At 39.9% G+C, this 13,074-nt stretch overlaps 1 protein-coding gene and 1 non-coding gene across 2 annotated transcripts in view; both read left to right on the top strand.

Annotated features, from left to right (window-relative positions):
* LOC117996392 (zinc finger protein 11) overlaps window positions 1-13,074 on the top strand; it is a 47,239-nt gene that overhangs the window by 18,812 nt on the left and 15,353 nt on the right. The gene's annotated exons all lie outside the window — the stretch shown is intronic.
* TRNAM-CAU (transfer RNA methionine (anticodon CAU)) lies at window positions 1,361-1,432 on the top strand. Its single transcript has one exon. It is a non-coding gene; the product is annotated as a tRNA-Met (tRNA).

Here is a 13,074-nt window from a genome sequence, read left to right as displayed (position 1 = left end):
ATATTCTATAAAGTTAACTTACCACTAACGCCATCTAGTATCGTAGCCTTAAACTAAAAAGTGAACCAAAATCTAAATCAGTCAATCACCAGCGCTCTTAAAAATTCCTATAGAGCGGAAATTCTAAAAACTTTCCATTCAATACGGCGATAGCAATTTCAATATTGCATCTAGATTTTAATTACCTTCACACATTGTTCTAAGCTGCAACAGCCGAGCCATAGCCGAGCTGTGGCGCGCCAAAATGATGGATTAGCGTCACCCGAGAGAGGTTCCTTTAAAAACGCAAACAATACGCGGCAAAATTGCATCCAGCTAATATTCCCCTGCCAATCATCGCGCGAGTCAATTTTCAATTTTCCCTCTTAATAAGCACGTCAACACCGCCTCGTAACAATATCGACGGAGTTTTTATTTTATTGCGCGTTGAGCTGGCAACTGGGAAATTATTAGAGCCTGCACACCCAAAAGACTTTCATACGCACGAGTGATGCCAAATCATAAGACAACTTACACATGTAACAATAACTCACTCTAAGCTACTTACTTCAATTTTGCACCATATAAACATAAAATAAAATTACATCATGATTCACGACCATACATGGTTATAATCTAAATATATAAAAAGAAAAGTCTTGACTCATTAACACCTAGCCTAAGCCCTTGGACCTAACAAAAAGTTGAAATTTTGCACAGAACCTCTGTACAAAATTTCAGCTTTTTATTAGGCCCTTTATAATGTAGACAAGGAACAAGGCCGGATTTGTCGAAATTCACAGGAGTGAAGCCGCAAGCGACCGCTAGCAAGTATCTAATAAGTAGGTCCTTAAAGTTTCTTATTAAGAGCCGATATTTTAATCGCAATAAGAAGAAAATGACATCTACTTTTGTATTGTAATTTTGTTAAAGTGTTCAATTTATTCGACAGTACAAAGTTTATTTGAAAGTTTGAACACCTGACCTTAATTTTTCAAGACATGTCCGTGATAACACGGAATCATGGTAACCCTAGTGAAATTTTAAACTTTTATTGAAAATATTATACAAAAATCTTGAAGACGAGACAGTAGACCATATTTTCATAAACTAGTATAAATAAGCTTACTTATTTTATTTTTTATTAAATTGAAAAATCTTATTTATATAATTTTATTTAACTGTACCTACAATTGTTGAAGTATAATTAAATAAATCATGCTAAAAAAATTTCGTTAGACATCCTAATTATTTATTTTTTACTTATCTTTTTAATAATAATTATTATTATTAATTAATATTTTTTATAATAATGACAGCGTTGCACAACATTTTGTATGACAGGTGGTTAATATATCACATTTTCGTCTCCACTACCAAGAGCAGAGTGGCGCAGTGGAAGCGTGCTGGGCCCATAACCCAGAGGTCCGTGGATCGAAACCACGCTCTGCTAGAAACACTTTTTTACAATTTTTTTACTTTTTTATTTTGTTTTAACATTTAAAATTAACATTTAAAATTACACAATTTTCATAAAACGAATAAATAAATGTAAAAATCACGATCTAATAAGCAGGCTCGGGTTTTTTATGAAACTCTTGATGGAAACAGATGTATTTTTTAAGAAGTATTGGTATGAACTTATGAAGATTACCTAAGTGCCATTTATTTAGTAAGTACCTACTAGTTATAATACCCGCGACTTTGTCTATGTGGATTCAGGTTTTAAAAAATCCTACGAGAGCTTTCCGGAAATTGTTTTTGTAACAAAATTATTTCTTATTTTATATTATGACCTGTTAACAAATTTTTACCAATAAATTGACTATTGACATCAAAATGACGTTATTTCGATGTTAATGAGACATGGTTCCAGCGCAATAGCAATTTGCGGGACTTATATCAGTACCGCGATCGGCAATGAATGTAATTGCAGACGGACGCGCAAGACTCAGAACTCCATTAGGCGGCGTCATGCGAGATTTATGTTTAATTGAAACCTAAGAGTTTATTGTGCCACGCTGATTTATGTGCTACGTCCGCGATACAGCCGAGACGACCCTAGCGCCTAGGCCTTACTTATCTATACTAGGTACTAGGTAAGTAGTAGGTACCGGCAAAGCCGTGCCGCCAAGCGATTTAGCGTTCCAGTACGACGCCGTGTAGAAACCAAAGGGGTATGGGTTTAACAAAAACTGCCATACCCCTTCCAGGTTAGCCCGCTATCATCTTAGACTGCATAATCACTTACCACCAGGTGAGATTGCAGTCAAGGGCTAATTTGTATCTGAATAAAAAAAAAAAAGGTACTAGCTGATGCCCGCGCCTTCGTCCGCGTGGAATTGGGTTTTTAAAAATCCCGTGGGAACTCTTTGATTTTCCGAGATAAAAAGTAGCCTATGTCACTCTCCAGGTCTTTATCTATACCCATGCAAAAAATCACGTCAATCCGTTGCGACGTGATTGAAGGACAAACCAACAAACCAACAAACCAACAACCAACAGACAAACACACTTTCGCATTTATAATAATGCCTCAATAGCTCAACCGGTATAGGAGTGGACTGAAAACCGAAAGGTCGACGGTTCAAATCCCGCCCGTTGCACTATTGTCGTACCTACTCCTAGCACAAGCTTGACGCTTAGTTGGAGAGGAAAGGGGAATATTAGTCATTTAACATGGCTAATATTCTTTAAAAAAAAAAAGGGATATCTCGACCTGTCGCGTACTATACTTACTTATCTATACTATAGGTCGTAGGTACCAACTTGTGTCATCACTACCCTTTTATAAATGTGATGAAAGTGTGTTTGTTTGTTGGTTTGTTCTTCAATCACGTCGCAACGGCGCAACGGATCGACGTGATTTTTTTTTAGATTTTGCATGGTCAGGTATAGTTTAAGACCTGGAGAGGGACATAGGCTACTTTTTATCTTTGAAAATCATAGAGTTCCCACGCGATTTTCAAAAATCTAAATCCACGCGGAATCCCGCACGAAGTCTCAGGCATCATCCAGTATTAAAATATTTTTTCGTAGAAAATCTTCAATTAAAATGTGAAATGAGCTCGGTGGTTATCATTCAGTGTTAGACACTGAGTTTGCGAATCGTCCTCTAGTTTGCCATCCATCTTACAAAGAAGTACCTATGGGTATACTCAGTGGCGTGCACAGGAGTTCAAGCCAGGGTATGCATTTAGGTATGAACTTATTTAGCGGCAGGTTAAAATGAAAAATAAGCATTGATTAATTACAATGAGGGTAAGCAGTTGCGTTTATGCCTCTATGAGCTGCACGCCACTGGGTATACTGTAAGTATACTTTTCATCCACCTTCCTCCTTGCATAGCTGTCGGCTATGCTCAGTGCATTGTGTGATTGACTCCATAACTTCATAGACACAGTGTTTGTTTCTTACAATATGTTTTATTGGTACCAATCTATTGAAATCGGAGCCCGTAGGCAAATGGAACTCATGTTTTATAGATGTATTATTAATATCTATATATATATAAAAGGAAAAAGGTGACTGACTGACTGACTGACTAAATGACTGACTGACTGACTGATCTATCAACGCACAGCTCAAACTACTGGACGGATCGGGTTGAAAAGAGATTGCCCATTCTTCATTTCTTAGGAGCTTTGGGCCCCCCCTAATATAATTGTTGTCACCATGGTTTTAATTTTATTTTGTAGACAAATAATTAGCTCTTTATATTCTGCAAACGATTTTTATTTATTCACCCTGGTTATAAAGAAATCTTATTTTTTATATTACTGATATTGAGGTTACATTTAATTAATACTTCTTCAAAATAAATGCATGTTTACGATTCTAACTGTAATTGTGGATATTTTCAATAATAGATTGAAAAAAAGTCGTTATAAAACATAATCGTAAAAAAATAACACATTTAAAAAAAAATTAATTTAAGTTTTGACAGGACGCGACAAAAGAGGGCCCGTTCACGGGCGATCTCCTTTGGCATGCAGTTAGCTATTATGACGTAGGCATCCGCTAAGAAAGGATTTTTGAAAATTCAACTCCTAAGGGGGTGAAATAGGGTTTTGAAATTTTGTAGTCCACGCGGACGAAGTCGCGAGCATAAGCTAGTAAAATATAATAATTATACACGTAGGTACAGCTATAGGTTATTATATATTGCCTATGCTTTGTTGATTTTGTTGTGGGCTCTTCTCAGACCTGGGTGCTTTTGGAACCCTCGTAGCTTTAGTTTTAAGAACGTATTAATTATCACCATTAGGTATCTATATCATCTTACAAATTAACAATTTTGACCATCAGTAAGCGTAATATTTTACCTAATCGAAACGACTAGAATTTTCAAAAAATAATCTTCTATTTCATGACTTGACGAAAATTCTTAATCTTCCAGAACTAGACGTCTGTGCGGTAGTGGGTCTTGTAATCTAAATAGGTTCATATACAAAAGAATAGTCCCGACTCCCGACTATAGGCCTAACAAATGCCTACCAAATGTTACAAAGTGTGAAAGATAAATCAAAATTTACTTTCATTATCTTCTTTAAATATACAAAATTAAAAGGTGACTGACTGACTGATCTATCAACGCACAGCTCAAACTACTGGACGGATCGGGCTGAAATTTGGCATGCAGATAGCTATTATGGCGTTTATAAGTATATGACGTAGGCGTCCGCTAAGAAAGGATTTTTGAAAATTCAACTTGAAATTTGTGTTGTCCACGCGGATGAAGTCGCGAATGCTGTTAATTAGTGCAACCGAAAGTTCTAATGGTTCTAATATAAACCTATGACCATACCCTTAAGTTTTTATAAGATCCACGCAGAAACTGATAAAGTGACCTCAGCATCCGGCGGTTTTTCAATGCAGCTACCAATCAAGTCGCCAGCGAATACACGACTCAAGTCTCAACCGATCCCTATCAGTAACGTGTATATTACACACAATGGCTTGAAAAACGCGCCTATCCGTCATTGGCCTGGCTTTACAGCCACCATTACTCCGCGTCAGGGCGCGCAGGCGCAGGGCACCGACACGCGCGTGCGCTCATTACCCGGGCCAATCAGCGAGCGGCGCGCGCGCGCCCCGCCGCGTGCTTTACGACGCGCATGCGCGGGCATACATCACGCGTCGAGCCTGAAAAGGGCTTTTTACAAACGTATCTCGTATTCGTCATCGTTAACCTGTCGGGAGCGGGAGGCTGCTCGGCTCCGTGGCGTCCAATAAATAATAACATGTGAAAACGAGTTATTTATAAACGTAATCGCTAAAGGGTGGCTTCGATTTTTTTTTCATTTTTTTTTTTTGAGTCACGATCGAATTGACACGGATTTGTGGAAATTGATGCGTTCGTTTGTACCTGCCCCGGATTTGGCCATGGGTTCCCAAAGATACCAAAAGTAAAAATAGTCGTTTGTGTCACAAGGGGCCAAAGTGATGATTTGTTCCTCGAGGGCGTTATTTTAAATTCAGAGCGCCCCTTGTGACACAAAAATCTATTATACAAAACCGGTATCAGTACCCTTATTATAAATGCGAAAGTGTGTTTGTTTGTTGGTTTATTGGTTTATTGGTTTGGTTTATTGACGTGATTTTTGCATGGGTATAGATAAAGACCTGCAGAGTGACATAGACTACTTTTTATCCCGGAAAATAAAAGAGTTCCCACGGGATTTTTAAAAAACCTAATTCCACGCAGACGAAGTCGCGGGCATCAGCTAGTAGATGTATAATCTATATCGGTAATCTGTATACTTAGATGTAAACAAGTAGTTTCTCACTGAAATGGGTAAGAGACGCACTGTACGCGGCCCATACGACCTTTAATTTACAGGCTGATGACTCGATGAATTAATATGGGATGTTGCCTATGTACATAATATGTATATTGTATATCAAAGATAAATTATTTCTCAGTAATTATTAAATAGAGAGTTTTCCAAAATTCGTAAAATCCACGTACTTTGTTAGTTTTATGTGTGATAACTATTTTAAATTATCGATTAAACTAAAAAAGCACGTCAAATGATTGACCAATATTTCATAGAATCTCGCATACTAAGCGTGTGTTTTGACGTTTGATAAAAGTTACTGATTTGACTAGTTGTCAAATACCAATTTATTAGACTAGACATTCAGGCTTTGGCTCCATGTGACGTCTTTTACTTAACAACAAAATAGCTGACGTTCTAAGCAGTGGCGTGCAGGTCATAGAGGCATAAATGCACTGCTTACCCCAGTTGTAATGGCTCAATGCATATTTTTCATTATGACCTGCCAGTAAATAGGTTCCTACCTAACATGCTTACCCTGGCTTCAAACACTGTGCACGCCACTGGTTCTAAGTATACAGTGGGGCAAAAAAGTTTGAGAACCTCCGTTTCACACAGACCTTTAATAAGCAATTATCATCTCTAACACATGAGTGATAAACGCGACAATTGTCTGCATCGATGAGCCACATTGAGATGACTTTATTTGTATTTATTGTTGGCTGGAATGAGATGAAAATGATTGAGTTTAATATTATTCATGGACGAGCAGTTAATGACAAAATGTACGATACTATACCTCGGTCGAATAGATAGTTCCAAGAATGTAAAAAAAACACTAAGGACGTCGTCCACTGCTGGACATAAGTCTCTTGTAGGGACTTCCACACGCCACAGCATATAAAGCTCGGTTCAATGCCCCGCCTTCGACGCGGTAAGTATGACTTCGAGTGGCCTACTTACGGAACGTTCGTTGACCAATAGCGTCAGTCAGATGTTTTATTTGCAATATACTTATCGTGAAATTTTACAAAATAAGGATTTTTATTTTTTTATTTTTTGTGGTATCATATCAGTAATCATCAGTATCACCTGTCTTCATTTTTGCCAGCGTTCTGGTTACATCCTGTACCTATAGCCTTATTACGGGAGCGGTATGTAGGCTCGACCGTACCAAAGGGAGACCTACCATCGAGCGGTTTGGTTGTGCTCGGTAGCGCCAGTTGGGCCGACGCGGTTGTATCTTGAAACTTCTACTGTCGGCGGTACAATTTTGTTCGGGACTACATCATGAAATGTTATCGATTGAACAGCGCCATCTAGTTGCATCTCTGGCAACCGCCACAGGCTAGCAGGGTATAGTTGGGCATTTCTATTTGAATAAGTTATAATTATAAGGTGTACGATACACGCGGGGATCTTAATAGCAACGCACACGGGGATAATAAAAGGCATTGGAGCCGGACAATCATGAGAGTTATTGTCCGGGATGAAGACTTCCTGCGGGCTTCGATCACGTCGTGTGGAGGTGTCTTAACATTTTGTTGTCTTGTGTCTCAGTTTTGTGTCGCTGAATAACTTTAATCTAAATATATAAAAGGAAATGGTGACTGACTGATCTATCAACGCACAGCTCAAACTACTGGACGGACCGGACTGATTTTTGGCATGCAGATAGCTATTATGACGCAGGCATCCACTAAGAAAGGATTTTTGAAAATTCAACCCCTAAGGGGAGAAATAGGGGTTTGAAATTTGTGTAGACCACGCGGACGAGTTCGCGAGTGTAAGCTAGTTAATCATAAGACAAGGATCAGATAAAAAAAACCGGCCAAGTGCGAGTCAGGCTCGCGCGACGAGGGTTCCGTAACACAGTCGTATTTTTTCGACATTTTGCACGATAATTCAAAAACTATGATGCTTAAAAATAAATAAAAATCTGTTTTAGAATGCACCCTTTCATATGATACCCCACTTGATATACTTATATCTTACGTCAAACATTGAAAATACTAATTATTAGTTCATGACCAAAATTTTTTTTTTGTGTGATGTAACCACAAATTCACGGTTTTCAGATTTTTCGCCAAATGTCTGCTATAAGACCTACCTACCTACCAAATTTCATGATTCTAGGTCACCGGGAAATACCCTGTAGGTTTCTTGACAGACCGACAGACAGACAGACATACAGGGTTCCGTTGTTCCTTTTGAGGTACGGAACCCTTAAAACACTGTTTATGAACAATTAAACACTATTTATATGGAGATAATGTCAGCAAAGGCCGACAACTGGAGATTGGCTGACTACTGGGACATTTACCCTACGTACTATATCCTATACAAATGATGGCTAGGTAATGGTATGAAGGTATGTATGTATGTATGTATGTATATATTTTATTGCACCACAGAAACACAAATGACAGGTTACAAAAATAAATCTTAATAAGTAGGTACAAAAAGGCGGTCTTATCGCTAAATAGCGATCTCTTCCAGACAACCTTAACGCTAGGGAGACAACGAACAAATGGATGAAATGGACAATGGGAGGTGGTGTAAAATAAACCTAAATACCAATAGCTAAATAAACATAATAAGTATCATAGAACATCAATAAATTAGCATGAAGGCAGTACGTCTCAGAGCTAATCCGTCTTCAGTACGAAGTTGGTCGGCACTCGCCGCTCGCGGACAACGGATGTGTCCCGCGGGGACACATTAGCTGTCCGTGACCGCTGGACCTGTCCCCGGATTTAGAACTGACACCAACTTTGTACTAGGTTAGGTATATACGAACTTCTGACGAACTCTGCAGTGCAGCGTTAGTATGTGGCCAATGGCCATAATTATTAAATACCTACTTAACTAGCGGTGATAGCCTAGTGGTTAAGACGTCGGCATCCTATTCACGGGGTCAGGGGTTTGATCCCAGGATGCCAGCCAGGTAACCTCCCAGTGTGCCTGGGCTGCTGGTCCCTTTTGGATGCATCCGAGGGGAAGAGCAGTATTCGAACCCGGTAACATGGCTAATGATCTCTCTTCGGGGATATTGTTAGCCATGGCTAATGACCTGGCAGGGGGGAGGTTTCTCCGCGTGTCCCTCTGACTAGCAGAGGGCACAGTGGATGAAGCAGAGGATGGGATGTGGGCGACGTGCGTGGAATGAGGTTTTTACAAATTTCATGGGAACTCATTGATTTTCCGCGATAAAAAGTAGCCTATGTCACTTTCCAGGTATTTATCTATCTATACCCATGCAAAAAATCACCTCAATCCGTTGCACCGTTGCGACGCGATTGACGGACAAACTAACAGATCAACAAAGTTACAAACAAACAGACTTTCGCATTTATAAAAAGGGTACTGATTTTGAACAAATTATTTGACTTTGAATTTCAATAAACATTTTTTTGTAAACCTATTATTTTTTTTATTATTTTTTTCTCTCTGTGACTAAGTACCTATTTGAGGTGACTAATTTTATCAAAACTATGTACACGTTGCCAGGTATTATAGCATATTGAATGCTAATAGGCAGAATTTGTCTGTAACTTTTTGTTTTTGTAACATCTAAACTGTTTACCCAGATTCGCAACTGTAAAGAAACTCTACTCTACAGAGCTCAGTTACAGTAAAGTAATTTGTATTTGACTTTGTCTCTAAAAAGTTCGAGGCCCGGATTCGAACCCCCAACTTCCCGATTAAAAGGCCGACGTCTTAGCCACTAGGCTATCACCGCTCTTACTCTTGCTTATTAATTGCTATGTTTTAATGAATTAGCCCATAGCCCGTGGGTGCAGAACGCTCGGGCAGGCATAGACTATTTACTGGCAACATTGATCAGCCTAGTTGGGAGGGAATCAATTATAATTCCCATTAGATTTGGGCGTGGCGAGGGATTTATTGCCAGATCGCGGGGAAAAATTCACAACTGCACCTTGCCTTGCGCTCCTTGGTACGTTTCCACTATCAGGATTCGGCAAATGATTCGAGTTCCAACTCCTTCCATTTGATCGGATCCAAATTCGGGCTGTTCGACTTGTGGACGATCCCAAACTAACCTGCTCGTTGGAAAGCCTGGAGCACCGCAGAGACGTTAGCTCTCTATGCGTGTTCTATCGCCTGTATAATGGGGAGTGCTCTGAAGAGCTTTTTGACCTCATTCCACCCTCTTTTTTCTACAACCGCACCGCGCACCAAAGTGAGGAATTTCACCCTCACCATCTGGGTGTCTGGTGCACTTCGACCGTCCGCTGCGCCAGATCCTTCTTTCCACGCACGTGCAAACTGTGGAACCAACTCCCATCGGCGGTGTTCCCACTAGATTATAACATGGGGTTATTCAAGGGGCGGACCAACAAATTCCTAAAAGGCCCGCAACGCATCGGCGGCTCCTCTGGTGCAGCAAATGTTCATGGGCGGCGGTAATCACTTAACATCAGGTGACCCGCCTGCTCGTTTGCTCGCTATATCTATTTAAAAAAAAGTACTTTTTTTATTCATTATAGGCATGACAATCACACCTGATAGAAACTAGAAAGTAATGATGTGGCCTAAGATGCGACGCGTTTACCTAGAAGATGCTTATACTAGGCGCGACCTAGAAGATGCCTATTCTTATTTTCAAGTCTACTTGGATTGTAATTTGTGTTCCAAACCTTAGCCAGACGGACAACCCACCACCTCCCATGGCCCCACCAACCCTGCGGTTATATAGGCCCAAACGCGGGAGGGCGCCCGCTCGGTACTTGTTCGGAGGCTCTTTCCCGGCGCGCCTTGACTCTCTACAAATTCTTTCTCTCTGATCCTTGTCCCTATGCGACTTTTTCCCCTTTCTGGGGCAGACGTACCTACACAACACGCAGTTCCCCGTGTGCTCCGCGGTCCGGAACCTTCCTCAAACACCACTGGTCCACGAATTATCACGAATCATTGGCGGAACCCCGATAGTGGAGCCGAACCATCCGAGTCGAGACTGAGTTGCCCGTAATAGGCGAATCGTATTAATTGAACATTAATGCAGTTTGTACTACTTTGTACTGCTGCGTATGACTTGTACTTATTATTTAATACTAATTGTGTATTAAAAAATATAGGCACCTACTCATACTCGTGAATACATATTCAATTCATGTTCAATTCATACTAAAACAAAACATGAGAAGAATGTAGCTATATAATTATCTTTATTCACAACTCTATAATTTAGTCTTGTTTCATTTATTCAGGTAATATTTGAATTAATTTTAATTAAGTTAAGTGTATTGTTTTCTAATCGAAATCTCCAAAAAAATGCCTGAAACTCTTTAGTCAATCAAACAAATTCACGTTCAAGTGCTGCATTCTGTAAGACACTGAGTTTGCAATTTGAGTCGGTACTTACGCGAAATTCTGACGAATAGGTAACTAAATAATTCCTACCTAAATTATAAACGGGCAAAATTTTTGAAAATTCAATCCCTAAGAGGGTGAAATAGGGGTTTGAAATTTGTGTTGTCGTGGACGAAGTCGCGGGCATAAGCTAGTATAAATTTATAAAACGAAAAGGTCACTGACTGATCCGTCAACGCAGAGCTCAAACTATTCGATGAATCGGGCTGTAACTTGGCATGCAGGTAGCTATTGTGACGTAGGCATCCGTTAAGAAAGGATTTTTGAAAATTCAACTCCTAAAGAGGTGAAATAGGGGTTTGAAATTTGTGTAGTCCACGCGGACGAAGTCGCGAGCATAAGCTTGTAGATAAGATCATACGATTACGTATAGATAGTACCTATAGTTATACAAAGGACGCATTATGTTTGGGGGGTCTCGATATATTATCTCCAAACTTCTAAGTTCTTTTCTAAGATCTTTGAGAAGAAGAGGTAAGTGCATATTATTATAAAATATGTTTGCATTCAAAATCATTTAATTTGCGGAGTGCAAGTTTAAAATAAATAAAAAGCGGTGTAGTGTGCGAAGGTGACGGCGCTGTGACGGCGCTGTGACGGCGCGGCGCGATCGATGCCGGCGTCGTTATTAGGGCGACAGCCTTTGACGACGCGGCGGCCTCCTGACTCCTCACTACAGAATTGAACCATTTTAACTACCTATACGCTATCCACGGAAAGAAGTTAGTATAGCGCTCTTTATTTTACGTAACCCCATTCAAATGACAGAGCCAAATAACTCAGTGGACGTTAACCATTTTGAGACACCAAGTTTTCTAAATTCAATTCGAAAATGTCTTCAAATACATTCTAAATTTAATTCGAAAACAAAGTTTTGTTGTGATTGGATGGTGGCTCAAAATGGTTAACTTAACGCCCACTGAGATTTTTGTCCCTCTCATTTGTATGGGAGTACGTAACAGAGAGAGCGCTATACTAACCTCCTTCCATGGATAGAGCATTGAACACTTCACAAATAGCCCTTCTTCTTGTGCCAAGTGGGTGCAAGAACTCATTTTAAATAATTATTAAGTACTAGCTGATTCCCGCGACTTTGTCCGCGTGGATTTAGGTTTTTAAAAACCCCGTGGGTACCTACTCTTTGATTTTCGAGAATAAAAAGTAGCCTATGTCCTTCTCCTAGATGCAAGCTATCGCTGTACCAAATTTCGTCAAAATCGGTTGAACGAATGGGCCAGATAGACAAACAGACATACATACAGACAGACAGACGGACAGACAGGCACACTTTCGCATTTATAATTTTAGTATGGATTTTATTACGAACTATTACATACTAACCACTCATTTTAGGTTTGTTAATATGTAATGCACAAGATGAATAAACTTTTCTCTTTTTTCGGTTTTCTTTCTTTCTTCTTTCTTAATATAGCGCGCTCTCTGTACCTGATTCCACACAAAAACAGAGAGAGCGCTATATTTACTTCACTCCGCAGATAGGGTATAGCTACTTCTCTTTTACTGGAGGCACTGAATTGTGCCGAACCGCGAGCCCGCCGCCCAGTGGAAGGCGTCCACCGCTCGCGGACACGTGACTGACGGACGTCGCGCACACACGCACACACCGTGTGTGTACACGTCACACACACACTGACAACTTGTGGATACATTGCGACACTCTGGAAACAACATCTCTTTATCGAGCTTGGCTATACATGGACTTTTACTTCGGGTAAAGGACATTATATTGAAGCATATCGAAAAAGTATTTTTTTTATATCAAACATGTTAAAACTGTCAATAGCTCAACGGCTAAGAAGCGGAATGAAATCCGAAAGGTCAAAAAATCCGTCAGTTCAAACCCCACCCGTTGCACTATTGTCGTACCCACTCCTAGGGGAAAGGGGAATATTAGTCATGA

This window comes from Maniola hyperantus, chromosome 3 (assembly GCF_902806685.2).
Source record: "Maniola hyperantus chromosome 3, iAphHyp1.2, whole genome shotgun sequence".
Lineage (NCBI taxonomy): Eukaryota > Metazoa > Arthropoda > Insecta > Lepidoptera > Nymphalidae > Maniola > Maniola hyperantus.
The sequence above is the reverse complement of the archived record's forward strand: the minus strand, read 5'-3'. Positions and strand labels throughout refer to the sequence as shown.